Below are 24,681 nucleotides of genomic sequence, written 5' to 3' on the forward strand. Positions count from 1 at the left end.
GCTTCTGTCATCTTATAAAAGCACTCGATCCACATTACAGACTACAGTCTGGCATTTTCCAGCAGCGAGATAATGAAGATGTTTATTTATGTTTACTGAAGTACAAATATGTTTATTTGAAATGGCCAATTCATCTTTATTAACTTCACATGTGTGTTTATTCTCAAAGTGCAGGATTTCATGTGTTCACAGTTTGTAAATGGGCTACCAGCAGAGTTCACTGTTAATGTTTTTTATACAATACACTAGGAACTACTGTACTTAAGTAAAACAAATAAATAGTGCAATAAATCGTTTTTATTTTTCTCCTTAACCTCTTACTGTTCCTATTGCCTTTAGAATAATAAAAAACACACGTGTCAAGCCATGAGAACCAAACCAAACCTAAAACCGTTAAAAAAACCGAGGTATTTATTGAACCGTGGGCTTACTGTATTGTTGCATCCCTAGTGTGTGTGTGTGTGTGTGTGTGTGTGTGTGTGTGTGTGTGTGTGTGTGTGTGTGTGTGTGTGTGTATATTTATTTATACAAGATAAAAAGTAACTTGTAACTATTTACGTCAACCAGATACTTTTTTACTCTTACTCGAGTAACTTTTAAGACCTTTACTTTTATCTGAGTAAAATTTCCTCAAGTTCTTGTACTTGAGTATAGATTTTGGATACTCTACCCACCTCTGGTGTCTAATAAATGTTTTGTTAATATTTATATGTCTTAGTGTGTGTTTTTTTCAGTTGAGCTCTGTTTGTTTGTTCTGATAATGTTTTATTTCTTAGTATCACTTTCCAGAAGAGTTTTTTGTTTACTCAACTGCAGCTCTGCACAAGACTTTTGGCCAGCGGAAAAATCAAAATGGTCGTGCCGAACTGAGTCTGGTTCTCTCAAGGTTTTTTTTCTTCACTCTCCTATCGGTGAAGTTTTTTTTCCCTCTCCGCTGTCACCTCTGGCTTGCATGGTTCAGGATCTGTAGAGCTACACATCGATGAATTTGCTCTTTAGTGTTTGGACTCTCAGTAATGACTTTAAACCACACTGAACTGAGCTAAACTGAACTGAACTGAACTGAAACACTAAAAACTGAACCACACTGATCCAGTTACTATGAGCATTTATGTGAAGCGTCTTTGACACAATCTACATTGTAAAAGCGCTATACAAATAAAGCTGAATTGATCTGAACTGAACTTCAGACATTTTAGGTCAGCGCAACTGATGTTTTTAAAATCAAATACATGTCGGCACCAATGGTGTAGTGGTTAGTGCGTCGACACATGGCACTCCGGTGTTCATGGTGACCCAAGTTTGATTCCTATCTCCAGGTCTAATGCTGATCTCTCTCTTCTCCTCTCACTTTCCTGTCTATACTCTACTCTACTGTCCTATCAATCAAAATTAAAAATAATAATAATAATAAATGTCGAATACAAGAGAAAAACAGCGAAAGGAAATAAGGATTGTGTTTTGTTTTTGTTCACTCAACTTCAGGCGTTCCAGTTCTGCAGACAAACTAAATTTGGGTGGCACAACTTAAAAAGATTTGTAACAGAGTCGTCCACCTCTCTAGAAAACTAATAATCGTATGTTAACCCAACTCAAAGTTTTTTGTGTCACTGACAAATAATGTTATGTCTGTCAGGGTTTGCCCCTCTGGTCTTGTAAATTCTTGTTATGGTGGCAGAGTCTGGACACTAGCTCTGTCTTGTGCTGTATGTGGTGCTCAGCTTGGGTTTTCTCGGGTCGAGCACTCGTTTTCTGTCATTGTGCGTGTCTCTGTATGGGTGCTGTCGTGAGCGTGCGCACTCCCACTTGCTGTGTGTGCGCGGGGTCTGTGCGCGCTCTTGTACTCGTGTTTGTTCTGTCGGCATTGCGTTGTTTCATTCTCAGTGTCTTCGTCTGGTTGGTTTTGGTTTCCGTTGGCGCTGTGTGAGCGCACGGTTCGGTGTTTTCACCTATCGTGTGCTCGTGTCTTGCGTCTGTTTATGTTTGTGTTGTCTAAGCTCGTGGCTCTGTTTACATTGTGGCCGCGTGCTTCAGTGTGGTGCTTTATTGTGAACACAGGGTTAATGTGTTCTCTCATTGGCTGCATGTTCTAGTCTCGTGTTATGTGAGCACAAGGCTTGTGGTAGATTTCTGCGGCGCGGGAATAAATTTCCGAATAAATCGCGGGAGCGGTCGGTAACGGGTTTAATTTGAGACGGGAGCGGGCTGTCTAGCAATATCGCTCCCGACTCCCGAGCGAGCACGCGTATGTATGTGTGTAAATGAAATTGCACGATATTGTGTTTAGATTGTTTGTTGCTGTGTGTGTGTGTGTATGTATGTGTGCACAAGCGCGAATGAGAGGTGTGTGTGCACGCGCGAATGAGAGAGAGAGAGAGCTTTGCCTGTGTGTGTGCGCTTGGTGCTTGTGTGTGTGTGTGTGTGTGTGTGTGTGTGTGTGTGTGTGTGTGTGTGTTAATGCGCACGCGCGAATGAGAGAGAGAGAGAGCTTTGCCTGTGTGTGTGCGCTTGGTGCTTGTGTGTGTGTGTGTGTGTGTGTGTGTGTGTGTGTGCGGTTGGTGCTTGTGTGTGTGTGTGTTAATGCGCACGCGCAAATGAGAGAGAGAGCTTTGCCTGTGTGTGTGCGCTTGGTGCTTGTGTGTGTGTGAGTGTGTGTGTGTGTGTGTGTGTGTGTGTGTGTGTGTGTGTGTGTGTGTGTGTGTGTGTGTGTGTGTGTGTGTGTGTGTTAATGCGCACGTGCGAATGAGAGTGAGAGAGAGCTTTGCCTGTGTGTGTGCTTGGTGGTTATGTGTGTGTGTTAGTGCGCGCGAATGAGAGAGAGAGAGCTTTGTCTGTGTGTGTGTGCTCGGTGCTGTGTGTGTGTGTGTTTATACAGACAGCGGTTTTGTTCTCCCCCCGCTCTTTAGCGGGATCGGGCGCGGCGGGTAGAAAACGCGGTGGGTCGGGCAGCAGGACAACAAATGCTTAATATATGCGGGATCGGTCGGGTTCGGGCTAAAACCTGGCAGGTGCAGGCGGGAGTGGGATTCAAAATTTTGTTCCGCGCAGATCTCTAGCTTGTGGTGTTTGTTTGTGACGTGCGTTCGCGTCTATTGTCTAGTCCCACCCTCCTTGTTACCCCTTGATTAGTTTATCACGTTCACTCGTTTGTGTGTTAGTTATTTCTGCTAATATTCTCCTCATGTCTGCTGTCCTGTGCCAGTTCATCGTTGATTATTTCCCTGTCCTGTTGTGTCCAGCCTTGCTTTGTCCTGCCATTCCCAGACAAGTTTGTTTTTTGCTTTTTATTAACGCTTTCCCGCTCTGGGTAGTTCATTTAGCCTTTTATTTTATTTCATTATTAATAAATACCTATTTTTTGTCTGCAATTGAGTCTTCTCTCCTTTTCTCCACCACAAACCGTGACAATGTCAGTGCAGCTGAGGTTTCTAAAGATTGAGTGAACACGAAAAAGCCGAAGGAAAATAAGGATTATGTTATTTTTTGTTGTACTGGCTTAAAGTTTTTTACAGTGTGTGAGCTGGAACATTATACAAACATTCACACAACGTTTCCACAACATTCATTTGCGTGTTTGTGTTAGTTGTATTGTAATAAAATCAACAAGAGCCGATCAGAGGAATGGAGGAGCAAACATTTGAGGTCTGTATTTATGCTGAGCCTCTCGGTTTGCAGGCAGATCTGAGACATCACTGAGATTATTGGCTTTTTCCTGACAGAAGCGTCTGAGCTTTTTCCTCTCCATTTCATCTCTGTTCATGGATTGCTGGTAGCTGATGGCGTTTCACATGCGTGAACTTGCATGCAAATGAAAAGCAGAAGAAGAAGATTGCCAGCATGCAAATGAAAGCTATAGAAAGTGGCATGAGATCTGAGCGACGGGTGAAGTTGCTGGTTGCTCTGTCCTTTATGATTATACATTGTGCTTTCTTCTCTCTCTCTGACCGAATGATGAGCATCAATAGAGAACCGCATCAATAGAGATGATTGAGAGGAAGCATCTTGAAATGATTGAGCAGGAAAATAAGAGTAGAATTAAAGCACGTCACATTCAGACATGTGTTTATCAGAGGATTTCACATGTGCTGCGGCGAAGAAACCTTGTAGAGCTTGTTCTTCAAATCTCAGCATTAAATATTAGCTGATGAATCTTCCTTTGGTTTCTCATCAGTGTCTATACAGTAGGCCAATCAGTCAAATCTCTCAGGAATCCCACATAAAAATACTATAGTATAGTGAATACTTTAGTGTGTTCATACTGTAGACCAACCCTGTTCCTGGAGATCTCCCTTCCTGCAGATTTCAGTTGCAACCCACATAAAACACACCTGCCTGTAATTATCAAGTGCTGTTCAGGTCCTAATTAACTGGTTCAGGTGTGTTTGATCAGGGTTGAAGCTGAACTTTGCAGGAAGGTCGATCTCCAGCAACAGGGTTGAGCACCACTGCTATAGACCCATTTCAATGTGCTCATGTCATTGGCCCATGAACATTTCCTGCTTGTAATCCACCTATTTCATAACTGTAACAAGAAGCAATTCAATCATGATTTAATGTTAAAACATATCTAGATGTTCTAGCTCTAGAAGCTCTAGAAATTTAAAATGTAAAACAGGAAATACTTTGGACCATTGTTATTGTTTACATCCCTCAAAATGGTCTATAGACTGATTTAACGTGGCCGCCCTTTTTACATTTACATTTTATCCAAAGCGACTTACAAATGAGGACAATGAAGCAATTTACTAAACTATACGAGCAACAATGAAGAAGTGCTGTAGGCAAGTTGGTGGGTAAAGTCTAAGAAGGAAAGTATTAGTAATTTTTTTTTTTTTTTTTGTAGTTAGTGGAGGAGTCAGAGAGGGAGTTGCATGTTAGGAAGGGAAGTGGAGACTAAATAGTTGAGTTTTTAGTGGTTTCTTGAAGACAGCGAGTGACTGCTGTTCTGATGCAGTTAGGGAGTTCATTCCACCAACTGGGCAGATTGAGCGTGAGAGTTCGGGAAAGTGATTTCCTCCCTCTTTGGGATGGAACCACGAGGCGACGTTCATTCACAGAACGCAAGTTTCTGGAGGACACATACATCTGCAGAAGTGAGAGCAGATAAGAAGGAGCAAAGCCAGAAGTCACTTTGTAGGCAAACATCAGAGCTTTGAATTTAATGTGAGCAGCAACTGGCAGCCAGTGCAAACGGATGAGCAGCGGAGTGACATGTGCTCGTTTAGCTTCATTAAAGACCACTCGTGCTGCTGCGTTCTGAAGCATCTGAAGAGTTTTGATAGAGTTAGCTGGAAGCCCGGCTAGTAGAGAGTTGCAGTAATCCAGTCTGGAGAGAACAAGAGCTTGAACAAGGAGTTGAGCTGCATGTTCAGAGTCGTGTCTGCGGTTGGAAGAAACCCGGAAGTATCGTTGGGAGTTGCATAGGGACGTTGTGTACGTGGCTGTTTATCTTATCAGCAAAGATAAAGTGGCACAAATGTATTATTCCACCGCCTTCCGGGTGACCCGAAGGTCCGTTCTGAACGAAAGGTGAAAATAAAGAGGGATATCAGAGATCATTTTCAGCTAAGTTAAGGGAAATGGCTCTAGTTAGCAAACGTTTTCTTTCCCAAATGCACAGATTAGATGCCATTGATCAAACTCGAGTTAATGAACTGATTCTTTTATTATATTAGACTCATCAGGATACTGAAATAAAAGAAAAACCAGCAATTTCCCGCTAACATTTAAGGCACTGTTGATGGCTTTCAGCGCTGATTTGCCATTGTGTTCACATGCTCAACAGAAATGATTGTGATTGGCCGAGAAGGTCATCAGTTCACCCACCGCTGTTTACTGAGCACAAACACAGAGCGATCCGCTTGATGACTCGACATCTTCACGGCTGCTTCGCGCTCCAGTATCTGTGTATCTGTGTTTGCACTGGGTGAAGAGCGGTAAACTGAGTGCAAACACAGATGCACGGAGACTGGAGCGCGATCAGCCGTGAAGATCAGCCGAGTCATCCGCGCTCAGCGACGCTTCAATGTTAGCCGGTTTTAAAACTTCAGTACCGGGACAACACTATAACAGACAACACGAGGGTGTGCAAACGAGGACAGTGTTTTATCACTCACCAGGTTACACAGGCTGAAGCAGGAAAGCGTGAACTGAACTGAAGCCTAGGAGGACACTTGAGCATATTACTCTTACAGAGATTGTGATGTTGTTTGATGCCTAATTTGCTTTTAATTGTGTAAATTAAACTTACTGTATAATAATAAAGTGATGGTTACACAATTTCTGCATTTTAAAATCTCGGCAAAAGCTGGAGGTTTATAGTCCGCAGCATGTTGCTGCAATGTTTACAGTGCTGGTCCTATACTTCCGGGTTTCTTCCCACCGCAGCCTCGCTTTGGTTCTTAAAAATGGCGGCCGCTTGAAATAAGCGTATAGTACAGTACTTTACAGTATGACAGTTGATCAGTTCACTATAGTTAATAGTGCAGTGTGCGGCTGGAGCATTCCTTAGCAAAGGGTTATAAATGCTATAATATATACAGTAATACACTTCAATATGGTAGGATTTAATACCATAATACCATTTAATTAGCGCGCTTACATATGGTGCAGTAGCACTTCAGGGCGTCCCGAGTTCGAATTCCAGCTTGAAAACATTTCCTCCCCCCACCACCCCCATCTCTCTCTCTCTCTCTCTCTCTTCCACTTCACTTCCTGTCTGAAATACTGTTCTACCACCTAATATAAAAAGGAAAAAAGACCATTTTTTTTAAACTAGATCAATTACTGTAGTTGTTTTGTTACCATGGCAACTGTAGAATCACCACAACAGATCAACCACTATAGTTGTTGTGTTACCAAAGCAACTGTAGAATCACCACTACAGACCCATTACTATAATTGTTGTGTTACTATAGCAACTGTCAAATTATGACAACAGAACAATTCCTATAATTGTTGTTACCATAGCAACTGTAGAATTGCTACAACAAATCAATTACTATTGTTGTTGCATTACCATAGCAACTGTAGAACTACTACTACAGATCATTGGCTATAGTTGTGTTACCATAGAAACTTTAGAATTACAACAACAGATTAATTACTATCGTTGTTGTGTTACCATAGCAACAACAGAATAACTACAACTGATCGATTATTACTATAGTTGTTGTGTTGTTCAGTGCTTTACACACTGTGACTTACTATGGTAGATTTTTAACGTGGTGTGCTCTAAAAATCCTAATGATGTGCAAAGAAGTGTCCTGGATTCAGAACTGAAGATCCTCTGAACTCAGACTCCAGTGTTTGATCGTTCTTTTTAGTGAGCGGCCAGAGGGTTCGGTCTTCACAGCCCTGCGGATGGGATTCACACGTCCAGCAGAAGTGTGGAGGAGATGCTGAGATTGAGCTGCTGCTTTCAGAGAGAAGAAGAGAAGAGAGCATTTCCACACTCTGCTGGACAGACAAGAGCAGATCAGAGCAGATCCCACACCAGCCTGCTGATCTGAGACCTGAGAAACCCTCAGAGAGCCGTTTCCACATGCAGCGACACGAACACTCGGGAAAATCTGCATAACATTAGCATGTGTGAACGTATGTAATCTACCAGCTGCTTAAGAGTCGCCGTGCATCTGCAGAGTGCTGAAGGATAACCTCATATGGAGATGTTTCCTAACTCAATCATCTTCATATGATGTGGATTAGCAATCTAGACGAGTCTGTATTGAGCTTATTCTTTATATCAGCGAGTTATTAACTGGACGCTCGCTGTGAAGGAATCATTTGAATCAGTGAGTCATTAACTGGAGACTTGTTCTGAATAAATTATTCAAATCAGCGAGTCATTAACTGGACACCCACCGTGAATGAATCATTTGAATCAGCGAGTCATTAACTCACTCTTAGCAGATCTTTTGAATCAGTGTGTTGTTAACTGGAGACTTGTTTCGAATTGAATACTTGAATTAGTGAGTTGTTACCAGGAGACTCACTCTGAATAGATTATTCGAATCAGTGAGTCATTAGCTCGACACTCGCCGTGAATGAATCATTTGAATCAGTGAGTTGTTAACAGGAGACTTACTCTGAATAGATTATTTGAATCAGTGAGTCATTAACTGGAGACTCGCTCTTAGCAGACCTTTTGAATCACTATGTTGTTGACTGGAGATTTGTTTTGAGATGAACACTTGAATTAGCGATTTGTTAAGTGGAGATTCACTCTGGACGAATCATTTGAATCACTGTGTTGTTAACTGGAGACTTGTTTTGAATTGAATACTTGAATTAGTGAGTTGTTAACAGGAGACTCACTCTGAATAGATTATTTGAATTAGTGAGTCATTAACTGGACACTCACTGTGAATGAATCATTTGAATCAGTGAGTTTTTAACAGGAGACTCACTCTGAATAGATTATTCGAATCAGTGAGTCATTAACTCGACACTCGCTGTGAATGAATCATTTGAATCAGTGAGTTGTTAACAGGAGACTTGCTCTGAATAGATTATTTGAAACAGTGATTCATTAACTGGAGACTTGCTCTTAGCAGACCTTTTGAATCACTATGTTGTTGACTGGAGATTTGTTTTGAGATGAACACTTGAATTAGCGATTTGTTAAGTGGAGATTCACTCTGGACCAATCATTTGAATCACTGTGTTGTTAACTGGAGACTTGTTTTAAATTGAATACTTGAACTAGTGAGTTGTTAACAGGAGACTCACTCTGAATAGATTATTCGAATCAGTGATTCATTAACTCGACACTCGCTGTGAATGAATCATTTGAATCAGTAAGTTGTTAACTGGAGACTCGCTGTGAATTGATTACTTAAATCAGTGAGTTATTAACAGGAGATTCACTGTGAATAGATTATTTAAATCAGTGAGTCATTAACTGGACACCTGCCTTGAATGAATCATTTGAATCAGTGAGTCATTATGCATGTAAATACTGTAAGTGCATGTTAAAAGAGCATGTAAATACAGTAATGCATGTAAATACCGTAAGTGCATGTAAATAAGTGCATGTAAATACCGTAAGTGCATGTAAATATTGTAATGGATGTAAATAAGTGCATGTAAATACCGTAAGTGCATGTAAATAAGTGATGAATAAGTAATGTGAAGTGTGAGCGCCGCTGCTGTTTTAAACATGCGTGCTGTACTCTGGCCTTGCCGTATCCTTGCGGTGTGTTTTTCATTATCTGGAGAATCCTCTGTAGAAATGTTAGATTGGTCCCCGGGGTCCAGTGTAAGTGATGGACGCCGCCAGCGCTGATATTTTTAGCTCACTGTAGCCTTGGATGATATTTAGCATTGAAATGATTCCTGCTTTGGACGTGGAGGCTTGATTTACTTTCAGTGTCAGTCTGCTTTAGTAGCAGTAGTTGCAGTAGTAATAATATAATTGTATTTTTTGTATTTCTATATTCGTTTTAAAGTTTGTTTAGTGCATTTTAAAGTTGGGTTTGTTTCTCTTTTTTCAGTTGATTTTGATATTATTTACACTTTATTGTTTGTTTATTATTAGAATTAATAAATTTAATTTGATTGTGTTTCAAGTAGTGAGTTTAAAAGTTTAACACTTTATTATTATTATTATTATTATTATTATCATCATCATCATCATTATTGTTGTTGTTATATTTTTGTTTAAAATATAGTCAATTTTAAATATCATATATGATATTATGTAATGTCATGTGTATTTATATAGTGTATGACCATGCCTCATCACTATGGGGTCTCTCCCCCTCACAACCAGTGTGGAGCTCCACTTGATTGATATGACTGCGCCAGTGCACTCACCACACACCCGCTCTAGGAGAAACGTTGATAGAGCCAATTCAGTGGATGGGGATGATTGTGAGGCCATGATGGGTATAGGCCGATAGAGGGAGTTTGGCCAGGACACCAGGGTTACACCCCTACTCTTTACCAGAAGTGCCATGAGGTTATTAATGAGCATAGAGAGTCAGGACCTCTCATCCGAAAGACGGCGCTCACTGACAGTATAGTGTCGCCTTTATTCGAGAGGGTGCTCGCTGCAGAGCCATTTGAGGAGAGCTGAGCTCCAGCGAGGGGGAGCATGAGCTGTCGCTCCTCCTCCTGTAAGCTGTTTTAATGCGTACACCAACCCCACCCCTAACCCTACCCCCAGTGACATCACTCGTAGAAGAAGTGCAAAAAAGGTGGAGCTCAAGCTTAAGCTCCCCCTCGCTGGAGCTCAGCTCTCCTCAAATGGATCTGCAGCGAGCACCACTTGCTTTATTCACTACACTGGGGCGTTAGGATCCACACAGACTGCAGGTTGGGCGCCCCCTGCTGGCCTCACTAACACCACTTCTAACAGCAATCTAGTTTTCCCATGTGGTCTCCCATCCAGTCCTGCTTTGCGTCAGTGAGTAACTGCACTGTGGCTGCAGGGTGATGTGGCTGTGTGATATGGCTGTGTAATCATTAGAAATATATTTGGAATTAAATGTATTTTTAAAAATTCTTGCATGGTCATTGTAGGTGAGTTTATTTTTCTTTGTTATTATTCATTGTTAAAGGTTTGCATTAAATATTATATATTTATATAACATTAATTATAATATTAAAGTTTAAGGTTTGTTTCTTAAATTTTTTATAAATTTTTTTATTGTTACTCTTATTATTCATTATAAATGGTACACAATTATTTTAATCGTTATTATAATTATTTCTCTCTCACTATATTGATACACTGTTTTTTATTTATAAATCACTGTTGCTCATTTGCATTTAATTAATCACCTGACCTAGAAATACATCCGAATCTTAAATATGTATTATTGCTTTTTATTCCTGGTTCATCATAGTCATATTTATTGATTATCTTCAGGTTTACGTTGACAATTCCAAAATATTTAGCAGCTTACACATTTCTAGAAATGCATCCTTATTCAATTAATGAATTCATTGCATTTAAATATTCAGAAATCTTTATAATTTCTTATCAGACACATAATTATTAATAGTGGTGATGATACTGTATTTACAGTACTGTGCAGAAGCTTAGGCTGCCACCACTGCCACAATCACCAGCGATCAAGCCTATGCAGATCACTGGAGAACTACACGTCTGCCACCATATGAACTACAACTACTATGATGCTTTGCGCCAATCAACACCCGCTACAGATGATAATAATCTGGACACTCTCACACACACACAGCTAGGGGTGTGAACCTACGCTGGTCTCACAATTTCGTTTGGTTACGATTATCATGCCATCGATTCGGTTCAGTTCGATATCTCGGTGCATTGATGAAGCTTTCCATACATAATTAGATTTTTTCTTCACAACACAAGAGTTTTTTTTTTAATTAAAATCTATAAATACATTAATATTTGTAATACAGTTTAGTTCTTTAATACAGCAGTCAGATTTACGAACTGTGCCCTTAATTTGACCTGCTCAAAGAAAACTCTTTCTGAATGTATCAAAGAAAACTCCAACACATGCAAAGAACAACACGAGCATTTATAGCAAATAAACTCATGTCAATATTATGCCGCTTGCTTTTTGAGCGCTGTCTTACACCCCTATGATTCGTCAATCTTCCCCTGCTCGACAGAAAGAGCTGCGCTTGGCTTTAGAAATGAAAGTGCTGTTCACCAATGAGTGACGCTGGGAGAACAGCCGCGCTTACAGTCTATATCTGTATAAAAAACTCACACCTCAGGCACGCTCGTGTCTGGATCCACAAGTATTAAATTAACAGCCGAGAGGAAAGGAAAAGTCACCTCACAAACACACCAGCGGGTCACATGTCCTAAGTGAGAGAGAGAGAGGCAGAGATGGAGTTTTACAGCATTTATATAGTAGTATGGTAGTGAAATATCGGCTCGTGCTGTGCCTTCTTCAGTGTCAATGAAAGACTGTCCAGCAAACTCACAAGCAGTTGAACTGTGCATAATTATCTACCTTTTAATTAGTAGAAGTGTTTTATTTACATGCCCTTGCATCCTTCACCATAGTATTCTACGCATCGCGCATATGAGATAAATGCAACCCGGGCTCATTGTGGAAACGTAGCCCCGCGGACATTTCTGCGGACCGCAATTTACGTCCCGGGAGGTACGTATTCGAGCGTTTTTTGTTTTCGCGGATCCGCGAGAGGCCGCTGTGCATGCTTTTTCGCGTCTCGGGCACCTCTCGGGAGCGCGCGCCGTTCGCGTCCGCGTCGTTCTCGCGCGAAAAGCAGCCGGATCGGCCGACTCGGGCGCCCTCCTCTTCCTCCTCCTCCTCCTTCCCTAAACCCGAGCGACGGTTCGCAAAAGCCGTCCAGAAAAAAAAAAAAAAGCAAAAGCCCTCGTCTTCGATTTCAACAGCGTTTTCAGATCCCGCCGCGTTCTCGCCCTTATTTTTCGGATTCCGTTTTTCGTCTTACCTAATTTCCGGAACCTGCTGTTCCCTGGACTCGATCCCGGTCGTCGTCCACCGTGGCCGGCTCCTCCTACTCCTCCCCCGGGGCCTCCGCCGACGCAATGCTGTGAGCAAAGTGGACAAACTGATTGCATCGGGAAAGCCCTCCACTCGGAGGCGAGTCGTCGGCCGGCGAGCGCGAAGAGGAGGGGCGGAGCGGCGCCACACCGCCCCGCAGCGTTCACTCGAAAAAAACTTTACGTACCTCCGGCCACGTAAATCGCGGTCTCCAGAAACGTCCGCGGGGCTACGTTTCCAGAATGAGCTTGGGTTGGATAAATGACATCAGTGCATAATAACCGGTTATGATCTATTACTGAAACGTTATCGAATTGTCTCCATCTGCATCACGGTGCACCGAATAAACAATTAATTTTGACTCCCTACATCACAGCTGAAACTCATAATCGCTGATTACCTGCACTATAAAGACACCTCTCATTTTCACACACACACTGCTGAGTCTTGTTAGTCTGTAACTTTACGAAGCATGTCCATCGATTGCCTTGTCTAGCCGTGTTTTTAACCCTTTGCATTGCTTTATTTAGTTTTTTCGTTGATTTTGCCGCCTGTCCTGCACGCTCGCCTTTTTTGGACAACGTATTTTAGATTACATCTGTGCTTCTGTTTGCCCGTTTTGACCGTTGCCTGCCAGACTAATCTGTTTAATAAACTGCATGTGGATCCTCAGCTCTGTTGTCCGTGTCCCTCAGTTACAACCACCAGCTTTGGGAGGCACAGACTTCTGCACATGTCTGTCAATCTAAAAGGTGTGGAGCAAGTGCAGGGCCATTACCTTTGGGTAAACTATAACTTAATATACTATAATATAACTTAATATACTGTAATATATATTATAACCTAATATACTAAGCCGGCAGCTAGCTCTCTGCAGCTCTCACATGGTCGCCCACTGAAGCCAAGCAGGGCTGAGCCTGGTCAGTGTCTGGATGGGAGACCACATGGGAAAGCTAGGTTGCTGCCGGAAGTGGTGTTAGTGAGGCCAGCAGGGGGCGCCCAACCTGGGGTCTGTGTGGGTCGTAATGCCCCAGTATAGTGACGGGGATGCTATAATGCTTAGTGACCGCCGTCTTTCGGATGAGATGTTAAATCGAGGTCCTGACTCTGTGCTCATTAAAAATTCCAGGATGTCCTTGGAAAAAGAGTAGGGGTTTAAAATCTGCCCGCTGACTTCTGTCCATCATGGCCTCCTAACCATCCCCATATCATAACTGGCTTCATCACTCTGTCTCCTCTCCACCAATCAGCTGGTGTGTGGTATGCGGTTTGGCACAGCATCCAGGTGGATGCTGCACACTGGTGGTGGTTGAGGAGATCCCCCCATCGTGTAAAGCACTTTGAGTGCCCAGAAAGGCGCTACATAAATGTAAGGAATTATTAATTATTATTATTATTATTATACAAACAGAAAATATGGGATAATGTGTAGACAATATTCAGAAGAAATTCACTTTCTAAAAGCCTGTGCTTACAGGACCTCTTCTGCACCAAACAGCAACTTTTTTGTTGAGTTTTTTTTTTTTCTGATATGATGAACTATTAATTATCAAGCATCTTACAGCATTTCTAAGAGTTCTTCCTTCGATTTAGCATCTTCTGTCTTTCTTTTTGTCTCCAGGAGAATCTCACACTGCCTATCATATTGCTTAAAATACTATGCAGGTCTGGACTCTGTGCAGGACACTTCATGCTTTTGGTTCATCAGCTGTTTTCCTCTCCAAATATGATTTTGCATTACATTCGCAGTGTGTTTGGGATCATTATCATGCTAATAAATGAAGCTATTACAAACGAGGTGCTTTGTAGTAGGAGTTACATGACGGCTTGAAGCCGGTCTGTACTTCTATTGACAACAGCTCTGGCAGAAATCCAGATCAAACCAAGGAGCACAGGAGATGTGCAGTCTCAGGCTCTCTGCTGCTCATCCAGGCTTCGCTGGGTTATGGATCGCTTATTACAGGGAATTTAGAAGTGATTTCCCAGGATGCTTTGCTCAGTTGGGTTCCGACTCTTCATCAGCGGTGGTGACAAAAAAACACTTCTCTTCAGCTCTGTGATACGACTTTGAGCTTTTGGTTAAAGAGGGTCAAATGATGTGATTTCACCTTTCAGTTGTTGTTATTTTAGCTCTACAAGCACGCTTCAAATGACAAATCCACTAGAGGGCGCTGTCTAAATTTTTGTATTTTGTGAATCTGAAGTACATTATTTATTGTACGTTTTGTTGTATATTTTAGATGATAAATCTAGTAAAACGTTACCTAAATTATGAATTTCTAATTTGCTAAAAAAAAAAAAAAAAAATAGATGGCGCCCCCTTGTGGATTAAACTTATGTGTTTAAATTTTCAAAAATGTGGACAGCACCTTCTATATATTTTATTTGTCGAACAATCATACAGTCTGAACTGTTCCTCATGATTTTATTGTTGTTTTAATCAAAATCATGATTTTATTTTATTGTTGTTTTATTGTTGAAATAAATAAACATTTATTTCAATTTTGGTTTTTGCAACACATATTTGAATAAAATGTGTAAATTAGAATTTTTTTTAAATGTAAAACATGTAAAATAATTGTAAAATATTTTGTATAAAAAGCATTTTTTAAGAACTTTATCTACAGAAGTTGTAACATTTTCTTGGCATTTTTCTTGTTTGCTTATTTAGGGTACATATTGTTGTACATTTTTATTATTTGTTTTAATTTTCTTATACTTGTTTCTTTTATTCCCGTTTATGTAAAGCACTTTGAATTGCCACTGTTCTATATAAATAAACTTGCCTTGCCTTGCCTCACATTTTCGATGACAAATCCCCTAAAGGGCGCTGTCTACATTTATATTTTTGTGAATTTAAAACTTGTTACTCTGGGTACGTTTTGTACTTTCAGATCATAAATCCATTAGAGACAACGGTCTAGATTTGTGCCAATCTGAAATGTGTTACGTAGGTTACAATTTGTGGTAAGCCTCTGTTGACTAGGCCACTAGAGGACTCTGTCTTAATTTTTGCAAATTTAAATGCATTATTGGGGTATATTTTGTTGTAAGTTTCAGAAGACAGTTGCATTAGCGCGCTGTCTAAATTTTTGTATTTTGTGAATCTGAAATACATTATTTATTGTGTGTTTTGTTGTATATTTTAGATGATAAATCTACTATAGTAAAACGTAACCTAAATAATGAGTTTCAGATTGGCAAAACAAAAGAAAAATGTAGACAGCGCCCTCTTGTGGATTGAACGTGCTTAATTTTTCAAAAATGTAGACAGCACCTTCTGTATATTTCATCTGTCAAACATTCGTACAGTCTGAACTGTTCCTCATGATTTAATTGTTGTTGTTTTTTCAAAATAAACCTCTATTCCAATGTTGGTTCTTGCAATACATATTGGAGTAAAATGTGTAAATTATACATTTTAAAATGTAAAACATGTAAATATAAAATAATTGTAAAATATTTTATATAAAAAGCATTTTGAAGGATTTTATCCACAGTAGTTGTTCCATTTTTCTTGCCATTTTTCTTGTTTACTTATTAAGGGCAGGGGTTCTCAAACTTTTCAGCCCGGGACCCCCAAAATAACAATGCCAATGACTCGCGACCCCCACTATTTTCAGAAGTGGTTATAATCATACAAACGGTGCACACAACACTCACACATAGCAATCGGCCTATATAAACACAAGCATATTGACAATACAAAAAAGTGCAACAGTCTGTCAACCATATCATTTATCTATTATTATTATTTATTATTAACCTCACCTAATGAGACATTTTAGTATTTTTGTGTATATGAAATACATCATTTATTGTGTGTTTTGTTGTAGATTTCAGACAACAAATCTCAAATCTACTACCGGGCGCTGTCTACATTTTTGTGAATTTAAATATATTACATTGGTTTTGTTGCATTGTAAGTTTCAGATGACAAATTCACTAGAGGGAGCTGTCTGTGTTTTTTTTTTTCTTTTTCTTTTTTTTGCATATCTAAAATATGTTACTTAGGGTACATGTTGGTGTACTTTCAGATAAAAAATCCACTAGAGGGCGCTGTCTACATTTTTGCTAATCTGAAATTTGTTACTTGGGTTACAATTTATGGTACATTTCTGATGACAAATCCACTAGAAGGCTCTGTCTACATACTAGTGAAGTTAAATACATTACTTAGGCTACGTTTTGTTGTATTTTCAGGTGATGTGTCCACTAGAGGGTGCTGTTTACATTTTTTCTAATCTGAAATTTTATATTAGGTTACAATTTATTGTACATTTCAGATGGCAAATCCACTAGAGGGCGCTGTATACTTTTGAGTATTTTTGTGAATCTGAAATGCATTATTTATAGTGTTTTGTTGTGCATTTCATATGACAGATCCACTAGAGGGCGCTGTCTACATTTTAAATATGAATATGAAATACGTAAAAGGGTTGGGTGATGTCAACCAATTTGGCATTGTACGATGTCTAATGTGAAACATCGTAATGGACGATGGCATTGTCATCATGTGAAGAGCGAGCAAGCGGGCTGAGGTGATAGACTGCCATTAACATAAATATGTATTTGTGTAAACAGGGCCTGAGTGTATCGATGATGCCGGCTCTGCATCGTGTTGTCTGTTGGCCATCGGCGATGGACGATGGCATCGTCTATTGACCCAACCCAAATACAAAACATAGGATTCGCTTTGTTGTATGTTATGTACTATGGTACTATGGAAAGTGTTTGTCGTATCTTCAGATGTTGGAGGTTGGAGTTGTGGATCTGTGATGCTGATGTATTTATAAATAACCTTATCCCTGTTTCATTATTTATGGTACGTTTTGTTGTACATTTCTGATTCCACTAGAGGGCGCGGTCCACATTTTTGTTTAGTTTTTTTGTAAATCAGAATTTTGTTACTTAGGCTAAATTTTGTTGTACTTTCAGGTGACACATCCACTAGAGGGCGCTGTTTACAATTTTTCAGAAATGTATTGCTTAGGTTACAATTATTGTACATTTCAGATGACAAATCCACTAGAGGGCGCTGTCTGCATTAGAATATTTGTGTTTTGTTGTACGTTATGTACTATGGTAATTCAGCCGCTAGTTACATCATTGTTTGCTGAAAAAACACCCCAGAAAGCGTTTCTGTCCTCTCCTCAGATGTTGGAGGTTAAACTGAGCTGTGGATCTGTGAGTCCGCTGTGTTGTGAATGTCCTGTCATGTTGTTTTCAGCCTTCATGCAAAGAGAAAGTTTTTAAATGGCATGTTTCTTGTTTTCAGAGCTGTAAAATGTCAGAACATGCCAGCATCTCATACACACACACACACACACACACACAAACACACACACCTGAGCCGAGGACAGTGTGTATCTGCGCTCTTTATTTGGTGTGTTTGGCAGAGGTCGTGTTTGAGTCTGTTCATCCTCTATTTCTGCTGCTGTTATTTTTCTGCCGTATTCCCTCAGCGTCCAGAAATCCTTCACAACTGCTGTCTTTTTAATTGCAGGTGTCATTAATCTTTCCAAATCTCTCCAGGTCACTTTATTTTGTACTTTACTGCAGTGCTGTGAAATATATATTTACTTTACTATATATACAGTCAGGTCCACAAATAGTTGGACATCAACACAATTCCAGCATGTTTGTCTCTATTTACCAACACAATGGAGTTAAAATGAAATGAACAAGATGTGCTTTACCTGCAGACTGTCAGCTTTAATCTGAGGGTGTTTACATCCACATCAGGTGAACGCTGTCGGAATTATAACAGTCTGTATATGTGCCTCCCACTTGTTAAGGGACCAATAGTAATGGGACAGAATAATAATCATAAATCAAACTTTCACTGTTTAATACTCTGTTCAAATCCTCTGCAGTCGATTACAGCCTGAAGTGTGGAGCACAGAGACATCAGCAGACGCTGGGTTTCAGTCCAGGCCTCTACAGCAACTGTCTTCAGTTCCTGCTTATTCTTGAGGCATTTTCCCTTCAGTTTTGTCTTCAGCAAGTGAAATGCATGCTCAATCGGGTTTAGATCGGGTGATTGACTTGGCCATTGCATAACAATCCACTTCTTCTTCAGAAACTCTTAGGTTGCTTTTGCAGTATGCTTTAGGTCATTCTCCATCTGCTCTGTGAAGCTCCATCCAGTGAGTTCTGAAGCATTTGGCTGAATATGAGCAGAGAATATTGCCTGACACACTTCAGAACTCATCCTGCTGCTTCATTCAGCATCACATCATCAATAAACACAAGACAAGCCGTTCACTGACAGCCACACATGCCCACGCCATGACACGACCACCACCATGCTGCACTGCTGAGGATCATGAGCAGCTCCTCTCCTCCTCCACACTCTTCTCTTCACATCACTCTGGTACACGTTGATCTTGATCTCCTCTGTCCAGAGGGTGTTGTTCCAGCACTGTGAAGACTATTTCAGGACTCTAATCTGGTCTTCCTGTGTTTGAGGATCACCAATGGTTTACATCTTCTGCTGAACTCTCTGTGTTCACTCTGGTGTAGTCTTCTCTTGATTGTTGACTCCAGGTCTGTTGGTGTTGCTGAGCTCACTGGTGCACTCTTTCTGTGTAAGAATGCTCCACACAGTTGTTTTGGCCACTCCTGATGTTCCTGATATCTCTCTGATGGGTTTGTTCTGTTTTTTCAGCCTAATGATGGCTTGCTGGACTGATGGTGACAGCTCTTTAGATTTCATCTTGAGAGTTGACATTGACTGTAACAGATTAACAGCCCACTTTAGATGAACTCTGGAGCTTCTGTCTGCTCATTGTAATTGGGATAATGAGGGAATAACAAACACCGGGCCATGGAACAGCTGAGAAGCTAATCGTCCAATTACTTTTGGAACCTTAACAAGTGGGAGGCACATATGCAATATTATATTATATTATATTATATTATATTATATTATATTATATTATATTATATTATATTATATTATATTATATTATTATTTTTATTATATTATATTACATTACATTATATTATATTTTATTATAATATATTAAAATTACATTATATTATATTATATTATATTTTTAATATTTTTTTTATTATATTATATTATATTACATTACATTATATTATATTTTTATTATTTTTTATAATATTTTTATTATATTATATTATATTTTATTATATTATATTAAAATTATATTATATTATATTACATTAAATTATATTATATTTTTATTATTTTATATTATATTAAAATTACATTATATTATATTTTTACTATTTTATATTATATTATATTATATTATATTATATTATATTATATTATATTATATTATATTATATTATATTATATTATGCATAGAGGTTATTTATATTAAATTATGACATATTTACATTAAACATTAAACAATTAAGTTTTCTCTGAAAACCACATTAATTGTGTCTATTTTGAATAAGTAGTTGGAACAAGCAGCTAAATAATAATCATTTCTTGGGTGTAGGTCATTGTTTGGGAAGCCCACTCCTGCTTGTGTTGTGAGTCAGCAGTTCATTGCATGATGAATATTGTAGATTAATATTGCATTTGGCCGGGATTACATCACTAAGGAAAGTGATTTCAGAGCTGTAATGAAAGTTTAATTTAATGAAAGAGTGCATTATGTTGTTTTTTCCTCCTGTAGTATAGCGGACGCTAATGAATCATTCAGAGTATGACCGGGAACATGCATTAAGGCATAAATGGAGTCACTTTTGTCTGTTTTTTTAGCTTCACTTTTATCATGATAAATTAAAGCAAATGCTTTAATCGTTTGTCCCGTCTCCTCAGATATCGAGTCCTAATCACTCCCGAATATTTAATGGAATTAAACCCCAGTGAAACGTAAATGATGAATAATAATGCGAATGCAAAACGCGGTCATTAGTGAACCATTCCCAAACAATGACTGAAAGAAACCAAGCACTTAAGGGAGAATCATAAAGGCCGTTATGTAAATCAGATTATTCTCCTTAAACAAACACACCGGCTGTTACTGTCACCACATCATGCAGAATTAATGCAGAATTCATGGTTTTACAGCTTTTTCTTCTAAGTTCTCCCATATTAATGATGAATGTTGTTTAAATGCATCGTGATGCGAGGTTAATTAGCGCATTTAGTCTTTGAATTAAACATATTGTTGGTGAATGTTATTTAAATGCATCGTAATATGAAATTTAATTAGCACGTTTAATCTGCGCATATTAATGGAATTCAATTAAAAAATTATAATTGAGAAGTTTTCAGATGAAATCGGTTCATTTTTCCTGGCATAAATGTTCAGTACACTGGCAAAATATATATTCAAAGATGATTCCTAAACTTCTTTACGTTAAGTGATTGTAAACAATTTATTTGGACTGAATTTAAACAAATTAAGTTGAACATTATTCAATTTAATTTGTTTGTTTAAATTCAACATAAATAAATAGTTTGCAACAGTTCTGCATGCAACACTTGTTTCAGTGTACATGTGCAACAGACGATCATATTTAGCAACAATATTGAGGGATTTTTAAGTGTCTGCGATCTGAGCAAAAGGACAAATACAGCACTGTGCAAAACGTTTTGAGCCAACATTTAATCTGTTGTTCATCATATAAACACCATCATATGTATGCAGATATTTCAGAATCATGCTCAGTGAACATTCTTGTTTATCTGAGAAACAATGCTGAAGTCAGTTGCCAGATGGTGGAGAACAGCGTATTTCATTCATTCAGTCAGGAAGGTTCTCAAAGCATCCGTCCGCAACCAAAATGCGACCTCTGGTGGACAGTAGCAGACTCTGAAATGAGACGCAGATTCAGAGTTCCACATGAGGCGGATATTAATTAGGAAACAATATAAATATTACGAGCGTAAACATTAGGTGAGCAGGTCACATTGTAACCCAAGTCCTAACAACATGCTACTGTATGTGACCAGATTTACCAATAGTATCTGGATGCAGCCTTTATAATGCAAGCTGAGATTGCATCACTCAGCGATGCAATGACAGACACAATGCACTCAATGGAGTGATTGACATCACGTGACAGGTAGGGTTAGGGGTGGGGTCAGGTGAGCAGCTCAGATTGCACTGCGCCAGGTCTGCAGCCAGACCCCTTACAAATTTACAGTGATCAGCAATTTGGCTGTTTGCAACAGATGAACCATGACAGAAATGTAAATCCAGCCATTCAGAAGCACAGAATAGTGCACTCACTGCACTCCATACTCATTATTAACAAAAAACCAACAATAGAATTCATGCACGAACAATTTAGCCTACCCAATTCACCTGCAGCATGTGTTTGGACTGTGGGGGAAACCGGAGCACCCGGAGGAAATGATGAATGAATGAATACGCAAATAAACGGTGTCGCACTGCCGCCTCACAGCAAGAAGGTCGCTGGTTCAAGTGCCGGCTGGGCCAGTTGGTGTTTCTGTGTGGAGTTTGCATTTTCTCCCCTTTGAAAAAGAGACTAAGCTGAAGGAAAATAAATAAACAAGAGCACCATGGTGGCGCAGTGGGTAGCACGATTACCTTACAACAAGAAGGGCGCTGGTTTGAGTCCTGCTGGGTCAGTTGGTGTTTCTGTGTAGAGTTTGCATGTTCTCCCCGTGTTGACCTGGGTTTCCTCCATGTGCTCTGGTTTCCCTCACAGTCCAAACACATGCACTATAGGGGAACTGATCAACTCAATTGGCCTAAATAGTGTATGTGTGTGTGTGTGTGTGTATATGGGTGTTTCCCATTACTGGGTTTCGTTTCCCATTACTGGGCATATGCTGTGTAAAACATATGCTGGATAAGTTGGTGGTTCATTCCACTGTGGCGACCCCTGATGAATAAAGGGACTAAGCTGAAAATAAATTAATTAATTAATGAACAAACAAACAAACAAATAAATAAATAAATATGTGCTTGTGTGCTTGGAAAAGTATTTAGTTTTTCTTTTGTTGATTTTTCTTTGACTCCATCAGCAAAAAATTAATTTTTTTGTTTTAATAAATTCATCAGATATTTATGTTTGTTTGTTTGTTTGTTTGTTTGTTTGTTTGTTTGTTTTTGTAAACAAGAGCTAATATCTTCAGTCATTTGATTTTCCAGTAAGTATATCTTTATTTAAGATGTAGAAAAGGTGCTTGTACTTAAAACAAGACAAAAATTGTGTTAGCTAATTTGTGTGTGTGTGTGTGTGTGTGTGTGTGTGTGTGTGTGTGTGTGTGTGTGTGTGTGTGTGTGTGTGTGTTCCTGCATTCTCTGTATCAGTTGTGCTCCAGCATCAGGCCCAGTGTTTCTCCAGATCTGAGTGTTTTCTCCTCCGGCTCAGCACTGGAGAGCAGATGTCTTAATTTGCTGATTTCAGAGGGTGTGTGTGTGTGTGTGTGTGTGTGTGTGTGTGTGTGTGTGTGTGTGTGTGTGTGTGTGTGTGTGTGTGCGTGCTGGACTCTCAGGTGTGTGTCAGTGACTCTGGGGTGTGTGTTCAGTGCTGCCGGTCAGAAGCTGGTTCTCCTCTGAGATGAATTGTTGCGCTGATGAAGGCCGGCAGAGCAGGAACACATTCATTACTGCTGTGATTCACTATCGGCTCTCATTATTCCCTCATCTTCATCTGTGGAGAAAAGCAGAGGAGAGGCGCATCCGTCAGACCCTGCGCTCAGCTCTACAAACACCGCAGCGCGAACCAGCCGCTGATCTGCCCCGCTACTGACCGACACGAGCGACAGCTTATCAACTGCACTGTAGAGACTGCAGAATAGAGCAGTACATCGACATGCGCTGCTGGTGAATGTGCAGTTCATTTGTCATGTAGAAGTCAGAATTATTCGTGTGTTGCTGATCATCCTGTGTGTGTTCAGCAGTGTGTGAGCATTTAGACCTGCATAGGCAGATAACTAACGCGCTCTGCTGGACTTTAGAGCTGCTGTTAGTTGGTCAATGGCACGGCCTATTTCAGCTCTTCAGAATAGCAACGCTCCAACAATGCGCCTTAACACACCTCCTTTATAGACCAGCACACACATGAGTCCACAAAGCAGCACAAATGGATTTAAACAATGTGGAGCAAAACGAGAAAATTACAGCTGCGCTGGTCTGAAAATAGCAACAAATCACGCCTAACACTTATCAGCCGCATTGCTGCAGGTGTGTCTCTATGTAATCTCTAACTCTATATAATCATAACACCACGTCTACGGTGTTGCGTAATTGAACCGCTGATCTTTATTCGTCTCTGCAAAATGAGCTGTGAGTTGGTGCGAGCGGCCGTAATGAATCAGCGTGTTTATTTGGAGTAATCTGCTGCGCCAGAATGACCCGACCGTGTGTCTGGGTAAAGGTAATTGCTCCTCCAGCAGTGTGCTGATAATGTGTCCTGGATGAAGTATCGAGCGGCTCCACATCTTGATTAAGGGCAGAACGTGTCTTAATGAAAGTCAGGAATCAGCATTGGAGATGTCAGAGTCTTAAATCACAGCCAGAACATGTGCTGCGGCCCAGTTCACCTGCACTGCACACCAGGGGCGGACTGGGACTAAAAATCAGCCCTGGCACTGTAGCCACATCAGCCCACATTATCACACCGACACAGCCCCAAACACAGACACGCACATTCACTACTATTATTGGTGTACAGATGGTAAAACAATATCAGCAGTACCATATGTAATAGATATTTAATAGATATTTATTTTGTGTTTAGACTTGTGAGGGAAACCAGGAGGAAAACCACACAAACATGCAAACTCCACACAGAAACACTAAATGACCCAGCCGAGGCTCGAACCATTGACCTTTTTGCTGTGAGGCGGCAGTGCTACCCATTGTGCTGCCCCCTTTTGAGACTATTTCAGTTCATTTTATGCATTTGGCAGCGTCTGATTTTAGAGCAATTTTTAAGTTTCTCTGAGCTTTTTGACACCGCCTTTCCTTTTTTCACGGTCCATCTCTGACAATTAGCTTGTGTTGCACCTAATATCTACAGATTATTAAATCAAGAAGGATTTTCTAGACGAGCAAAAACTATTGCTTTTGTTTCAGAATGGGCGGCACAGTGGCTTAGTGAATAGCAGTGTGGCCTCACAGCAAGAAGGTCGCTGGTTCGAGCCGACGCTTTCTCGTACTGTTGCCTCACTTCACCGCCGCTCGCCATGTTAAAGTGTGGAGTGATGGTCAAGCGCCCCCTAACTTTAGAG

The 24,681-nt window shown here is 40.0% G+C and overlaps 1 protein-coding gene and 1 long non-coding RNA gene across 8 annotated transcripts in view; one reads left to right on the top strand and one right to left on the bottom strand.

The window, feature by feature from the left end:
• Nucleotides 1-24,681, top strand: part of LOC101884676 (MAM domain-containing glycosylphosphatidylinositol anchor protein 2-like) — a 352,666-nt gene that overhangs the window by 234,598 nt on the left and 93,387 nt on the right. The gene's annotated exons all lie outside the window — the stretch shown is intronic.
• Nucleotides 2,726-7,885, bottom strand: LOC141379483 (uncharacterized). The gene is made up of 3 exons (XR_012396247.1): nucleotides 6,419-7,885; nucleotides 4,432-6,161; nucleotides 2,726-4,271 (listed from the first exon to the last, which is right to left on the bottom strand). It is a non-coding gene; the product is annotated as an uncharacterized lncRNA (long non-coding RNA).

Source organism: Danio rerio, chromosome 20 (genome assembly GCF_049306965.1).
Source record: "Danio rerio strain Tuebingen ecotype United States chromosome 20, GRCz12tu, whole genome shotgun sequence".
NCBI classification, from domain to species: Eukaryota; Metazoa; Chordata; class Actinopteri; order Cypriniformes; family Danionidae; genus Danio; species Danio rerio.